This window comes from Acinonyx jubatus, chromosome A1 (genome assembly GCF_027475565.1).
Source record: "Acinonyx jubatus isolate Ajub_Pintada_27869175 chromosome A1, VMU_Ajub_asm_v1.0, whole genome shotgun sequence".
Classification (NCBI taxonomy): domain Eukaryota; kingdom Metazoa; phylum Chordata; class Mammalia; order Carnivora; family Felidae; genus Acinonyx; species Acinonyx jubatus.
Window position 1 is genome coordinate 148404795 of NC_069380.1, and position 16328 is coordinate 148421122.

A 16328-nucleotide genomic window follows, 5' to 3' on the forward strand; every position below is an offset into this window, starting at 1 on the left:
TGTTGAGGGTATACAAAGCAGAAAAGCACATCACTCCCAGCCTTAAAATAATAAAAACATTCAGATACTCAATAGAATCACAACTACTTTTGAACCCACAACTACTTTTGAAGTTAAGGTCTCAGGGTAACTAACCTGAAATCTAAGGAAACACAGGAACCTTCAAGGAAAGACAAGATATGAGCACTTACTGTCTTAACACCACACAGTCCAGTAAGAATGATTTAGCCAAAATTTCAACCAATTGGTAGAGGCCAAATATGGGCTAATGTGAGGATAGTGAACATCTAGAAGAACAGACACAGGGAGGATTCATACTTACTCACCAAGTCTTCTCCATAGACCTCACCAGGTATACATAAAAACTGGAGCAAACTTTTTAGAATTAATAATTAGTATTTCATGTTTCAATAGATAGAAAAAATCCCATTTTATTAAATGAACACTACCTTAATACAAAACAGAATTGTAACCGTAAAAGAAAATAAAATGCGTGCTAATTCCACTTAAAAAAAATACGTAAAATCCTGAATTGAAATGTTGTATAACCTAATTCTACAGCATATTTTTAAAATAAAACAATCGTAGTTGATTAATAGTTATCTCAGAATAGAGTGGGTGGGGAATGGGACTAGGCAGCAGGGATAAAGGGAACAAAAAGTAAAACAAAATAAATGAAATAGAAGCAGGGTCATAAATGGACTGATGATGATAGTAAGCTTTTTTATTTATTCCATGTACCTGAGTTTTAATTAAAATGAAGATAGACCAGAGCAAGGAGCAGTTATGGGACATCACATGAAATGTTCATTTTTTGGAGATGGACATCACCCTGGAAGAGCTAGTATGGTTTTCTCCCTGCTAGTCTGCATCCTCCCTCCGCCAGCAGGCAATGTCATCTGGTTGGTCTTGTTTCTGTGAACAAAAATTTATAAGGCATTTTATGTCACTACCTAACAACAATCCTCTGAATTTAAGATTATGTAACCTCTGAGAAGGCAAGACGCACATGGTCAAAACACAAAAAACAAATACACATGGTCCGAATTTCACAATACAGAACAATGAAAATTAGAAAGTAAAAAATAATAATAACATCACCTAGATATAGAAGAAATATTAGGCACATATCATTATAGACATCTCTTTAGCCACATCTCCAGACGGAGGATAGAGAAATGTAGAAATAAGAGAAACAATTTCATAAACAGAAATGCACTGCACATGTCACTCTAAAATAAAGTATTAAATTAGTTTTATTTAAATGCAACAAAAGAAAAAGGAAATGAAGTGAAACTGGAATAACTGCTAACTTCACATAAACATTTCTTCACCACAAGATATGTTAGTTTCTAAAATATACCTATAAGGTTGAGGGGGGAGAAAGACTGCAAATTCTTTAGGCATTAAAATAAAATCTTAACTGCATTAAAAATTTCTAGATGCCAATTAACTCCCAGGTATTAAATAAAAGTAATTCACTTGGCACTTATTTACACCAGAAATTTTTAAAAATATGTCCACAAATTCTTTGACAAGAGATAAAACTAACTCACCTGGAGAATGGGAAAGAGTAACCTCTGAGACCAGGACATGAAGGGTGTTGTGACTTTTATTTGTCTTTCTTCCTTGGACCCCTCATTCTGAGGGAAGCCATATACTATATCATAAAGACACTCAAACAGTTCTAGGGAGACATCTACTTCGTGAGCAACTGGGGCTCCTTGGGAACATTAGCTAGGGACTGAGTCCTTTGCCAGTAGCCATTGGTGATCCTGCAGCTGCCCCTCCAGCCCCAGTAAAGCTTTCTCAGGACTCAGTCCTAGCCAACATCTTGACTCATGAGAAACACTGAATCAGAACCATCCCGCTAAACCACCCCCAAATTCCTAACCCACAGAAACTATGAATTACAAAGGTATGTAGCAATAGATAGCTAAAACAGCCTTTTATTCCTAAATTATAAAAATTTTGATTCAATTACTCAGTGCTCAAAAAGAATGAAATCTTGCCATTTGCCACAATGTTCATGGAACCAGAGTATATCATGCTAAGTGAAATAAGTCAGTCGGAGAAAGACAAATAGTATACACTTTCACTCATATGTGGAATTTAATAAATAAAACAGATGAACATAGGGGAAGGGAAGGGAAAATTAGGGAGAAACAGAGAAGGAGGCAAACCATAAGACACTCTTAACTATAGAGAACAAACTGAGGGTTGCTGGAGGGAAGTGGGGGGGGGGAGGGGCTAAATGGGTGATGGGCATGAAGGAGGGCACTTCTTGGGAGGAGCACTGGGTGTTATATGTAAGTGATGAGTCACTGGATTCTACTCCTGAAACGAATACTACACTGTATGTTAACCAACTTGAATTTAAATACATAAATTAAAAAAAATTATTCTATCCTCAACACTGGATTTTGTTTTTCATTTGTCTTTCCCAGAAGAGTTAAATATTTGTTTTGACCTTTAAATCAAATGATAATTTAGCCAAGCATAAAATTCACGGGTCACACGTCCTTTCCCTCACACCTGTGTAGGAGTTGATAGTCCATTTTCTGGCACTGAACATTTAATTAGCTTCCTTAGTACAGTTTTTCCATTTAACCACTAAGTAATTTGGTTCTAAGTTTTTTTTTATATAAAGTTTGTTTAATTTTTTTTTTTAGATTTATAGAAAAACTTTGAAGGTCAAAGACACTTCCCATATACTCTGTACTCATTTTCCTCTGTTACTAACATCTCATATTACATTGAGTTAGAAGACTTAAATATTTCCAAAATGAGAGGAGTGATTCTGACTAGAGATTAAATGTGGGATTATGGCAATATATAGATTTTGAAGCTCTCACCATGGATAAGGCTGCCTAGGCAGTAAGTTTACAAGGACAATCTAGGGGGAAACCTTAAGGAAACCCAATGCTTAATGGCTAGATGGAGGGGGGAATGAGACTACAAAGTAAATATAGAGAGAATAATGGCCAAAAATACAGGAAAAACCATGAAAGTATAGTATTACATAAGCCAGTGTTAGAGTATTTCTTGAAAGGAGTAGTTGGGGTTATCAAATGCTATAGAAAGATCAAGAAAAATAAGTGTCTCTTAGATACATGATGTAAAGGTCCCTCTTTAAATATGAAACAAAACTCACCAAGTATGGCCATATTGCAGTTTTTCAAAAGAAGGGTGACATGCTGGGGAATTCTAATAAAGATAATGCAATATCTTTTAAGATTCTTAATTACAATTTTCAGTTGAATGTAAGGCAAAATTGCAATCATGGAAAGGAGTCTATACCTAGAGTAGTGACTTCAGGTTCTGCATTTACAATTATAGTATACATGCCTTCACCTGTGTTTGAGGAATATTTCAGAATGTGGATATCTCCTAATCAACTGTGATTAGACCAAGGGTAGATCCTTGATATTACACAGGCCAGTCAGATTCCTTTCCCAAGTCCAAATTAGAATTGAGAGTAAGAGAGGAGTGTCAACTTCTTTGCGAGATTGTAATCATAACAAAAGAACTTGAAGACCATTTTGTCTCCAGTGTGGTTTGTATAGGCCAGAAAGCATCTTCTCTGAAAGAGGACACTTGTTCCGATCTCTGTCTCTCATTGATTTAATTCTCTCCCTGTGTATGTTTTATTTGCCACTGTAATATCCAGAAACTACCTGTTTTTCAATGTGTACTTCAGCTCCAGAATTTCCAGGTTTTAAAAACAGGCTATATCGCTATTCATAATTTCCAGTTCTTTTCTTTTTATTTTTTTTAACACTTATTCATTTTTTGAGAGACATAGAGAGAGCACAAGCAGGGGTGGGGCGGAGAGAGAGGGAGACACAGAATCTGAAGCAGACTCCAGGCTCCGAGCTGTCAGCACAGAGCCCGATGTGGGGCTCGAACCCACAAACCGCGAGATCATGACCTGAGCGAAGTCGGACGCTTAACCGACTGAGCCACCCAGGAACCCCATAATTTCCAGTTCTTAATTTACATTTGAAAATTATGTTTGTAATTCTAAGAGCATAGTAAATAGAGTTATTTTACAATCCATGACCAGTAATTTCATTGCCTAGTGTGCCTGTGGATCTATTTCATTGCCTATTGTGTTGCTTGTTGCTTATGTTGTCTTTTCCCCTCATCTTTGGCTGTGTGCTTAATGTTTTTGAAAAAAAATTGCAGAAACAATTTGAAGGCTGAAATGAAGTTATCTTCCTTCAGAAAGAATTTCCAATTACTTTTGTCAGGCATCTTGGGACACAAGCAAAACAGGTGATCTTAAGTTAATTTCAAGATTTGAGGTTTTCTGTGGAAACCAGATACCTTAGAGCTTGTTCAGTGCTTGAAAGGATTGCATTACTTTCTATTGGTCCCTACTCCTAAAGCGTGGGTGACCCTTAGGGGTTGTTTACCAGGGCTACCCTCCTTTGCTAAGCCTTGGACTCAGCTTTTGTTGCTCCAGATCAAAGAAATCGTCAAAGATACTGCTCAACTCCTCAAAGTTCTTTCTAGATCTGAAAATGTCCCCTGCACAGAAAGAACTCCAAAGATCTTTGGATTTCTATGTTCTCCTGGATATTGACATGGTTACTCCTATCATTTTGAACTCCAATATTTCTTTTGGTTGATGATCATGTTTTGTGGGCCCAGAAATTTATATGATTTATGGACCCATCTTTTGGAAAAGGACACAAAATCAGACACAGAGTCTTGAAAGGAAGCATACAAGTGAAAAACCCTGGAACCTAAGCTTCATGGTAAATCCTCCTCTGCTAGGCTTCACTTGGTGGTTTGGTCCAAATTACCTGGTCACCAATTACCACAAGTTCAAGGCACTTTCCTGGATCCTTAAAGGAATGTACGCTATTCAGTGTGGTGTGATACTCACATCATGAAGAGCAGCAGAGCTAACAGATCAGAACATCTCTCTCTTTTCACATGCATCTGCTCTTTGAATGGAATGGCAGTAAGAATCAACCCCATTATTTAGATAGTTATTTATATCTCACTCTCACTTTTTTCCTCATATAAATAAGCATATTTGAATCTGCAGAAGCTAAATTTGCATGTGATGCAACTCCATTATTATCTGTAATTTTTCTTTCGAGGGCTTCTTTAACACAAAAGCTGCTTCAAAGTGCATGTTCTAATTTCAGATGAATGCATATTTTTAGCTATTTTTTTATTGTTCATCACAAACTTCATCACACTGTTGCTAGTATTATAATCTACATGGTTTATATTTTTTGGAATTTTTGAGATTATGCTGAGACCAAACAGTTAACTTTTTAATGTTTTGTGTATGCTCTAAAAGAACGTATATTTTCTGTTATTGGTAAGAAATTCTCTATAAATCAACTTGATTAAAGCTATCAAATGTGTTACTAAAATTCTCTGTACCCTTATTTATTTTTTGTCTATTTTATTTGTTGATATCCACATAAAATGCCTAATGGCTGTGTACACATCAATTCTTAATGTGTTCATGTTTTGTCCATTCTGTTAGCATGCAGAAAATGGTAGCTGGTGGACCAGAAATTCCAAATAATCTGTGAGACAAGGTAAAAAAAAATAGGATCTAACTGGAGAATTTAAAAAGTCTGAAACACACGCAGAGGTGTACATTTCCTGCCATGACATAGTAACAGGGTTTGGATTTAGATTTCCATAGGAAATAATTACAAAACTGGATTAAATTTCTAAAAGAACTGTGTTAAGACATTGGCCAATAGGCACCTTAGGGCCATTAAGGTAAAGAAAATGGGAAAACTCTACAATTGCCTGGCTTTCTGCCTGGAGGCACATCTGCTTTGCAAACTGTGAAACTGGGAGAGCAGAATGTTGTTCTTGTTGCAGTGATGACCCAGAGACTGGAGTTCAGGGAGGCTGAGGTAGCCAGGGGTTGCAGGCTAGAGTTGTGGAGAAGGGGAGATAAGCAGAAAAGGAGCTTCAAAATTCAGCATGAGAATTCTCTTGAATCTTTGCTGAATACTCAACTATGTATGCAAGGGCAAAGAGGGGGCGGGGGCTTTAAGCTGAACACTTTCCAGAGCACACAGAGATGTGAGAGCCCGTGATGCTCACTCAGGGAATTTGGTAAAAACCTCAGAATAACCATGTAAGACTAAACTATCCCTACAGTAAAGGAGAGCAAAATTTTCAGCCCACCCCAACAAGTGTTGAAAATGCCAGGGAAACCACAAGTAAAATCTAAAGCCCAGCAAGATAGCAGAATACAAGGTCAATGTACAAAACCATTTTTATGTGTATATACTGGCAAATAAATGATTATAAATTAAAAATTTTAAATACCATTGAAGCTAGCATTAAAATCATGGATTATTTAGGGATAAACTTCACATAATATATCCAGATGTGAGACCTAGGTATTGAAAAATCACAAAGATTGTTGTGAGAAATTAAAGGAGATTTTAATAAATGGAGATATCTACTATGTTCATTCACCAGAATACTCAATATTAAGAGTCAATTCTTCTTAAATTCATCTGTAGATTCAATGCCATTTGAATTAAATCCAAGCAAGGTTTTTGGGTTAAAATAGAAAAGATTGATAATACCAAATCAAGGATATGGAGCAACTGGAATGCACATCATTGGTGGAAATACAAAGTGATATAGCTAGCATATTAATCTTCTCTTGCTGTGTAACGAATTACCATCAGCAGCAGCTTAAAAAACACATTTAGTATTAATTCATGGTCTTTACAGATCAGAAATAGGGAGGTCCTTTGCTTAGGGACTCACAAAATTTCCATTAAAGTGTGGCCAGGGCTAGGTTCTCATTTGAGGCTTGAGGTCCTTTTCCACCTCCCTCGGGTTTTTTGGCAGAATTATTTTGATTGTGGAATTCATGGAAGCTCACTTGAATGAGCAAGGGCAACAGCAACTCTAAAGTGATTTCAGCACAGATTTGTATGCAAGGTAATGTGTTGACAAGAATGATATCTACTCACATTTGCCACATTTAACTGGTTAGGGGCCAGTCACAGAGTTTGCACACACTCAAGGCATGGAGTTATAAAAAGTATGAACACCAAGAGACAGCAATCATGAGGGTTAACATAAATTCTCTTCCATAGTCAGGCTGAAATTTCTTCTGGTAGTTTCTTATAAAGGAAGTCTACACTATAACCCCACTACCACTTCTAATCATATTTGCCCGAGAAAAATTAATGCATATGTCTGCATAAAGATCTGTATGCGAATGTTCATAGAAAATATATTTATAATAGCCCCAAAATGGAAACAATTCAAATGTCTAGTCACTGGTGAAATTATGAGGTTATACAATGGAATGTTTTTCAGTACTAACAGGGAATAAGCCACTGACACATGCAACAACATGAATGAATCTCAAACATCTGTGCTAAGTAAGTGAAGCCATACACAAAGACCACATTCTATTTATATGAAATTATAAAGAATTTTATGTAGAACAAGAAAAACATAATATGTCACAGTGCCAGCAAGCAGGCTTATGGCTGCCTGGTACCAGGCATGAGGGGTGGAGATTGACCAGAAAGGAGTAATTTGGGATAGTAATGATATCCTGTATCTGCTCTGCAGCAGTAGCTTTCTGCATGTACATAATGTCAAATATACACCTGGCACTTGGCAGACCCTTTGCAATGTCATATCCCATCCCTCCTGGGCAGGAAATAGAGCATGTGGAGAAATGAGATGTCCATCTCACTGCTGAGATCAAGGATGATAACATGAGTTCATAGCGCACTCAAAAAAAACAAAAACAAAACCAAAAAAACCTCAACATTCATATGCCTGACTATATGGGAACTGGAGTAAAGGAAATAAATGTGGGGTTTATTTCTGGATAGGAAGTCTCTGAGGGTGGATAGTTCAGTGGGTGAGAACATATTTACTCTGGCTACTCAGAGAATTCAAATTGGTACAGAGCAAAATAAAAACAGAGATATACTAGATGCAATGAAAATGAAAAGAAGGTTAAATGAAAAAGAAGAAATAGGCGAGCTGTAGGTACAGGGGAAAGAAAGGTACAGGCATGCCATGGGTGATGACAAGGTTCAAATCTATAGAAACAGAATTGAGATACTTAGAGTAAGCATGTCGAATCCATCATTTTGGAAGATACATGAAGTGGAAGTTCAATCTGCCAACCTTTAAGTCAAGTAATTAAGTATTTGAAGTAAGATTAAAGAATAGATGGGAAGCCTGTAAGTTATGGCCGTGAAGATGGGATGGTCATGATGCAAACAGATACGGGGGACTTCAACAGATGTATCACAGGAGTGAAGTAACCAGAGGACAGTAATTGTTCACTATTCTGAAAATATTCTTATCAAAACACCAATCTCTCCCAAAATATGCAAGGTCAGAAATCACCTTAGGAAATGAGACTGTGGGCTGCCACAATAGCACCTACACATGTATTGAACCACAGGTTAAATCAAGCCATCAACGAATTTAGGTGCCACGAGAGCCGATACTGTTTTGGCTGATTCTTGCATATACAGAGTGATATGAAAGATTCATTTGAACAGGATTTTCTCTGCCACTGGCCCTTTTCTTAAACTGTTTATCAAACTAATTTATCAAGTTAATTTCAATGAACTAGATGCCAGTCAGAGCCCTTAAAAAGAGAAAGCAGTAAAAGGAATTTTGAAATGTTGGGATAAAGCGAAATCAAGAGCTGAATGTAGGCAGCATCTCTATAATCATGAGGTAGGGTTCATACAAACCAAGCAATTTCAGGCAGAGAAGACCCAGTTGTCTATGTATGAGCTTCCCATCTTATGTATAACAAAACTATAATGTTCAGGAAGCAGTTAAGCTCCCTGAATTGATTTAAAATATTTTCCCGTGTGGAGACAGAACATTTTTTAGGAAAAAAAAAGTCTACCAAATGATCTTACTAAAGCATGGTACATATCTAGCTTTGGTGGACTTGCTCATAATGCCAGCAACTCTTACTAAGGAGTCAAGCAGGAAAGAAATGTTGCTTCCGATTAACCTCAACCAAAACCTAAAGGTTGTTTGTTACTGTAGGTGAGATTATAGAGCAGAGAGATTGATTCCCCACTACAAATAGAGATCTGTAAAATAGTATTGATGTTTTATTTTATTTTTCTATTACAGATGTTCTTGTTGATGGTGTTATAAAAAGGATAGCATGATCATATCTAACATAAGCAGAAATGTCAATGTGTAGCCATGGAAACAGCCTGGCAAGCCAGTGGTAACCTACCCTTCATGTGGATTATTTTTCTTCTAAATGACTCCTTGGACAACAAATGTATAAACATACAACTATCAAAAATATAAAAATCAGACATGTGTAGATTGAAAACAGTGCTACCCCAAATTCACAACTCAACTCAAATGCCTCAGGTCACAAATTCATGCCTCCAGGGATAGTATAAAAGAACAAACCATCTTGGCAAGAACTCCTGGCAGATGGATAACTGGGACCTGCTTGGAAGAAGCAGTTCTACCTGGCTCCAGAGGTTCATTACTTCAGGGGGATGTCAGCCCAGAACGACACACTTTCTGATTTTCCAAGAAAATCAGGAAATTAGGTTTGTATGTAAAATCATGTAATTTTTAATCTTGTCCGCTTATTTTAATTTTAAAACATTTATAGACCAAACAAGTTTTATGTGTTTATGTTTTTCAGGGAGAAGCCAGTCTCTGGCCCAATTTTATATCTGGGCCAATGGACTATCAATTTCATCTGATTGACTTACTGATTGAGATTTAGTTGCATCTATATATTCACTTACTTTCTTTGGATTGATTATATAAAGCCCAATGGGTTGGCTTCAAAAGAGAGACTCAGAATTTTTAGGTAATCGGCAAATGAGCTGAGCTTTATCTCTTTATGGAACCTTTAGAAGAACTTTAAATAGGTAATTTAGGATTTAGTTTTGTTCACAGAGTAAACAATTGAGTGAATTATGAAACTGGAAATTGTGAATCCATCATTTAAGCCAGTTAACTTAGTCTCAAAAGCATCTGATTATTTCACGTGGAATACACTATTTTGGTTTTCTGTAGAACCTAGTTCACTGAATATAAACTACTCTTGCTCTACATAGGTACAAGATAAAGGTCTGAAGAGACCGTGGCCTAGGGCAGTTTGGATTTTGTTTACAAATATTTTAAAGATGTCAGAAATACCCCAGAGTTGTGCAAGGGCCAGAGATTAAGAGATTCAATCTAAGAAAAGAAAAAAGAAATCCCACTAATGATATGAGGAATTGGACAAAGGATGACATTAATGATACCCACTTATATTTTGCTCTGACAGTTCATTTGAGATGTGTGTGTGTGTGTGTGTGTGTGTGTGTAATGTATTTCTTTGAAAATAGAAATATCTTTCTGAAGGAAGGCTTAGTTTTTTTACGACCAAAGCATAGCTAATGCAGCTTAAATAAGCAATAATTGGTGTTGGTAAAAACATGTTTGAATATTAATTAGAAAGTTGGAAAATTTTGATGTTTAAAAGAAAAATATGAATTTACCAACATGAGGACTTCTTCCAGAACTTCAAATTGGGGTTCTTATCTTGAAAACAATAATTATTACTGTCATCGTTATTATTATTAACCAATGAAGTATTTTGTCTGCAAATGTTTCTATTGGGATTAAGTTACATGAAGAAATGTTTTTTAGAGAAAGATCTGGTACCAGTTAATTAACTATGTGCTCTGATTTTTTAAAAATAATCTTTATGGAGATAGAGAAGCTTAACAAAAGGCAACTGTTACTGATTAACCTAAATATTCTTTCTTGGTAGAAGTTTTAAATTTAGGATTCTTTAATTAGAAGCTAAGAAATTACCGGTCTACCTTCTGAACAATATATTCTTAAATCAGTAGAAGAAAAAGAATTGCATGATATCAAAGCAAGTGTACTATCAGTTATCCATTAATTTTTATTCTGTACTTTGGAACAGATATGAAATTAAAAATTAATAAATTAAAGGAAAGAAGTTGCCAATAAACAAATAATGGAAGGTCATGGCTTCCAAAATTTCACCAACTTTATTCTAAATATTTGATATGCCAATTGCATCATTTCCCAAGACAGTTCTGAAACTTAGGGGAATTTTAAGGAGACATTGATTAGAATTAACATATACATATAATATCACTTATAGAAAATCCATGTGGATGTTGATAAATGTACACTTATGAGGATTACTTTCATGGAAAGCCAATGAGCAACTATGAAAGAAAGGAAATTATTTGAAACCACGAAAGCCATACTTAGGCAACCATAAGGCACCACAAAGAAATCTCTTTTTTTCTAAATGCCTTCTAGGAAAACAGTGTCCAGGAATTAGATCCGATCTTCTTTCCCTGCCCTGGCTTTCTTGAGGTCTAACCAACAGACAAAAAAACTGCACACACATTTAATGCATACAATTGTATGAGTTTAGACACATGCATACACTTGTGATACCATCACCACAATCAAGATAATAACCATTGGATCTAGTGTTTGTAGCATCTTTGATAAGGATAGGCAGCTTTGTAGAAAAGCTTAAGTTAATTTAAATATTTTTATGTCTTAAGAGTATTGGAAAATTTATTACATTATGTGAGGGAGATCAGAGTGACCAGAGTGAAGATGTGACAATTATTAGGAAAATATCGGAAATAATAAATACTCTTCAGTCAGTGGCAACTGCAGTGAAGAACATTGACCTCTTATTTGTGAAGTTTGCAAAGTATGTTCCAGAAAACAAAGAGAAAATCAAAAGCAAACAAAAATACCTATCAGATGTATTCCAGCATTTTTAGCCATCTCCATTCTTACTTATTAAAAAAAAAGTGAAAGTGGAGAATATCCTTGACAATGGAAAGCATTTTATGCCTGACATGCATTGTATCACTTAAATATTATGAATCCTGTCAATGCCTGTAATCAGTTCTCACATACATACGTGAGGATTCACATCGTTTTATGATTAGAACACTACATATTAGCATGCATTTCGGAAAACATTATTGCATTTGGGCTCCAAAAGTGAAAATCCTTGGAATTTGAAACTGCATATGCCAAAATCATCTTGGTCAAAAGATTCACAATATCCATTGTGACATATATAAAATATGTTTAATATAAAATAATCTCCATTTCAAATAAAGCAGATACATACCAATATTAAGAAAGCAAAGAGCTGAGCCTAATGTTGGAGATCTCCCACTGACACGTCACTCCCTAGTAAGATATAACCACTGAAGGATGATCACATGAGACTTAACAAAGGGCCACATATGGCCCTGGGTTTAGTTATTAATGTACTGAATTATGTTTTTATTCTAATTGTTTCTTCTTTACTCTTCTATGCTTAAGGGATATGCTCATATAAATGACTGCAAGATAAATAAAGCTGACAAACACAAGTGACTGTATCGTTTGGCGTTAAGATAATTATAGATCATTACATGGTAGGAATAGTCAATAGCTCCAAAGTAATATGATTAAATAAAGCACTTTAAAACTGTAATTCACCTAGCCTTTTTAATATTTTACTATTTCTTCTTTGTTGCTCCAAAGCTATGAATTTTAAGATTTATTTGTCACTACTCTCTATATTTTCTGCTGTACACACTATTTGTGGGCTATGGCAACCAATCCCCTTGGGCTTGCTTTTGCTTTAATTTGCATAAACACAGGCATCATATGAATATTCAGTGAGTGGCTTTGCATTAAGTAAGTGCCCTTAATCAGCTTTTCAGTTCAGTTTTATTGGTTGCACGCACAGTCAGTTATTTCATCCAGAAAATCTGAAGGCCCTACAAACTAACCAGGTAAGGATTGTAATTCCTTGATGCATTTAATGAAAGAATATTATCATTTGATTACATAGGTTCTGGAGAATGCTAAAAGCATGGTGGGTTTTTTTTTTTTTTCCCTGTGTTTTTTTTCTTCCCTTGGTGGTCAGGTGGGTGCATGATTCTCTAATTTGCATAAACATCAGATCTATGAATAATTCATCAGGGTTATTTTAAACACTAGGCTTCTACTTTGGATGGCACTAGGGTACCGCCATTTGATTGGCTGAATGCTGTTTTCATCACCAGCAGAATTCCTATAACATGAAAGCACCTAAAGGGGCTGAATTGAATATACAGTATTTGTTTTTTGAAAAATGTGTTATCTTTTCAAAGCAAATTGTGCTCTTCTCTCCCTCCCTAACATTAGAACTTGTAGCTTTTCATGATAAATACATTACAAGCTCAAATGTGGCTACCGTTTGTAGACTTGACCGGTATCTATGATTTCTGGAGAATGGGGTAGCAGCTGTATTCTTCTAAATATGCATAAACATGAGCGACATGTAAATAAGAAACTGTCACATGCATATGGAGCCCTGAACAGCTCCATCGCTAGGATCCATCTATTTCTCTTTATCAGAATATTCTCTGAATAGATAACTTTGAGGCTCTTTCATCAATTTTAAAATGCCATGGACAATTATGGCACTGTATATGCATATAGTAAGCATATATGATCTGACAAATTATTTCTTGTGTAATATTTAATTTATAGTTTCCTCTCAGCCCACCTACAGATTTTTAAATTTAGTAGTTCCTTGCCATACGATAGTGACAGGAAAACTGTTAATTAAGAATGACCAGCTAATTAATTAAGATATTAGGGTGTAACTCACTCCCACGATTTACTAAAAATAAATTATGCCTTTATGCTTGTGGAGATGAGGAACACGCAGGTTTACATCATTCTTTGTTAGTTACTTGAACATTAGCCATTTGCATTTCTGGTCTCAGAGTCCTCACTGACAAGATTCTCACTGTAAGCATTTGTGATCTTGAAACATTACAGAAATAGGGGATTGGGGGATGGTATAAATTGAATTTACTCTTTGGCACATTCCATTTTTGTTTTCCTACTTCATACAGGAATGTATCACAAATAAGATGTTGAACAATTACTGTTATGAAAGGTATAGTGAATGACATGTATAATCAGTCTGTGTAATCAACTAAAAAGTACTTCAAGTTCATTGTATTTTCTATATATTATATGGATAAAAATACCAAAGGCATCCTTAACAACTAACAAAAAAGGCTGAAAATTTCTCAGTATTTCATAGGTTTGCCACATAATTTTTTAAGTTTACTCTAAATCAATATTACACTGTATTATTTTTCAGTCTTTTTATAAACAGTATTCAAATATGAGCTTCATATGATGCTGAAGCTGAAGAAAAATGAAAACCTTTTCATTTCCTTTTCTAGCTCTCTATAAAGCTAATGATAGTGTTGGACTAGTTTCCATTTCTCTTTATTTGAATTATTTGTAGTTAGATGAGGGTCTTTCTTTCTTTTCTCTCTCTCTCTCTCTTCCTTCCTTCTTTCCTTCCTTCCTTCACTCCCTCCTTCCTTCCCTTCTTCTTTCCTCCCTCTCTTCCTTCCTTTTTTTCTCTCCCTTCCTCCCTCCCTTTTTCTCTCTTTCTTTCCTTCTCTATATCTTTAGAATCAATACACTAAAAAAATATTTTTGAGATAATATTCCTTCAATCAGAATCAACTTTCATAAGCAAATTTGACATATTTATTATTTTACCTGTTGACAAAATACTTTACAATAAATGATATGGAAAAAGGAATTCAAAACAAAAATTGTTTAAAATGAGATAAAATTGCAAATATCTCTCAGAATTCCATGTACTTATATTAGCAATTTTGTTTTACATTTAATTATAAATAATAATATTAATCTCACATCTACAGTGTGCTATATTTAGTTAAATCTTGCAGGATTCAGTATGGATGCTGTTTATTTAATTATCAGCCATTAAATGTTTACAGCTATAATAAAGAGCAAGCAATCTTTACTATACTATATAGAGATTATAGATTTGGAACTAATTAACCAAACATTCTCATTCAAGTGATGCTCATTCTACTGAATACTTTTCATGTGAAATCAGCTAAACTTACATTTCTTCAATATTTAGTCCTTTCACTTGTTTCAAAACAATCAAAATTATTTTCTAAACAAGAAATTAATAGTTATAATTTCAGAAGAGATCTTATCCTTCTTTAGATCTATGACAGCATGTTTATAATTCTATTTTAGGTACATATAATTTTGTGCTTTTACCCTTTATATTATATGGAATAATAACTGAAGCTCTTTTGAAGAAAACATATTTTAAATGAAGTTGGAAACCACCAAGATAGTGAATGACCACAGAATTTACCTTTCATTTCAGTAAGAGATTCTTCCTAGAAGGGCACCAGGCATCTTGTATTGCATAAGCTTTGTATAAAGAAAACAAAGCATTTGTTTTAAATTTTGGAAAGTAATCATCACAAAAATATAATTAAAATTATAACACATTACATTCCTAAGGAAGAAAAATAATTTTGTATCTTTCAAATAGTCTCATTTCATGTAGTGCTTTTATATTTTTAGACATCTAAGAAGAAAAGCAGTTAGGTATATGTTTATACTGTCATTTAAAAGACATTTTTCATTAAAAAAAGATTTTTTAAAATCTGATCACTCTGTGTTTGGTGGATAAAAAATAAACATTCAGATACTATTATCTGTAATGTTTCCATCCTCAGTGTAATCTTCTGATTAAAATTGCCAGAAAATTGTCCAAAAATTGTTTTCATGGGATTTAAGCTATTAAAGCTGTGTATATGTCATTACTAAATCAACTGATAGTTAAGGAAAATTGCAACCAACCAGTGCTTTGATCTATATAAAATAAAACCTGGATTGGTCTACTTAAGTTGAAGCCTTAAACTTATCTGTACAAGGAACACTTGGCTGTACAGAAGTTTTGGAACTGAATATCACCTTAAGGCAAGAGATATCAATTATCTTTTACAGATCCCCTGGCAAGTTCATGCATCCTTATAAAAGACTGAATGTTCTCAATAAATCTAGGATGTCCTTTAGGAGTTCTTAGTCTAATTGACATGACCCATATACAAATCTCTCCACCCAGTGTCACTCTTCTCCAAGGAACCCAATCATTCACATTGGCAAATATACTTGAAATTTTCTTTTCATTTTCCTGAAATAATACTGTTTAAATCTAGACAGAATAGACCAAGTCTTGTTTAATAACACTGTGTGTGAGTTATCCCATTAAGTTTCTTAGTATAGAGGAGGCCAAGGAGGAGGAAAGGAGATGACAAATTGGCTTACTTTTGAGTTCTCTTATTCTGATTGGAGTTCCCCTCAACTACTCTGGTGGCTTGACTCTATTGGTTAAAATTTGTATACTCAATATTTTAATGGGTAGGGTTTGCAAAGTTATTGGGTAATGA

The 16328-nt window shown here is 34.8% G+C and overlaps 1 long non-coding RNA gene across 1 annotated transcript in view; it reads right to left on the reverse strand.

Annotated features, from left to right (window-relative positions):
• Positions 1-593: 593 nt before the first annotated feature.
• LOC113603418 (uncharacterized) overlaps positions 594-16328 on the reverse strand; it is a 30391-nt gene continuing 14656 nt past the window's right edge. Inside the window, exons 2-3 of the long non-coding RNA XR_003425005.2 lie at positions 15245-15303; positions 594-915 (exon numbers count right to left, since the gene is read on the reverse strand). This is a non-coding gene — a long non-coding RNA (uncharacterized LOC113603418). The remainder of the gene's footprint in view (positions 916-15244; positions 15304-16328) is intronic.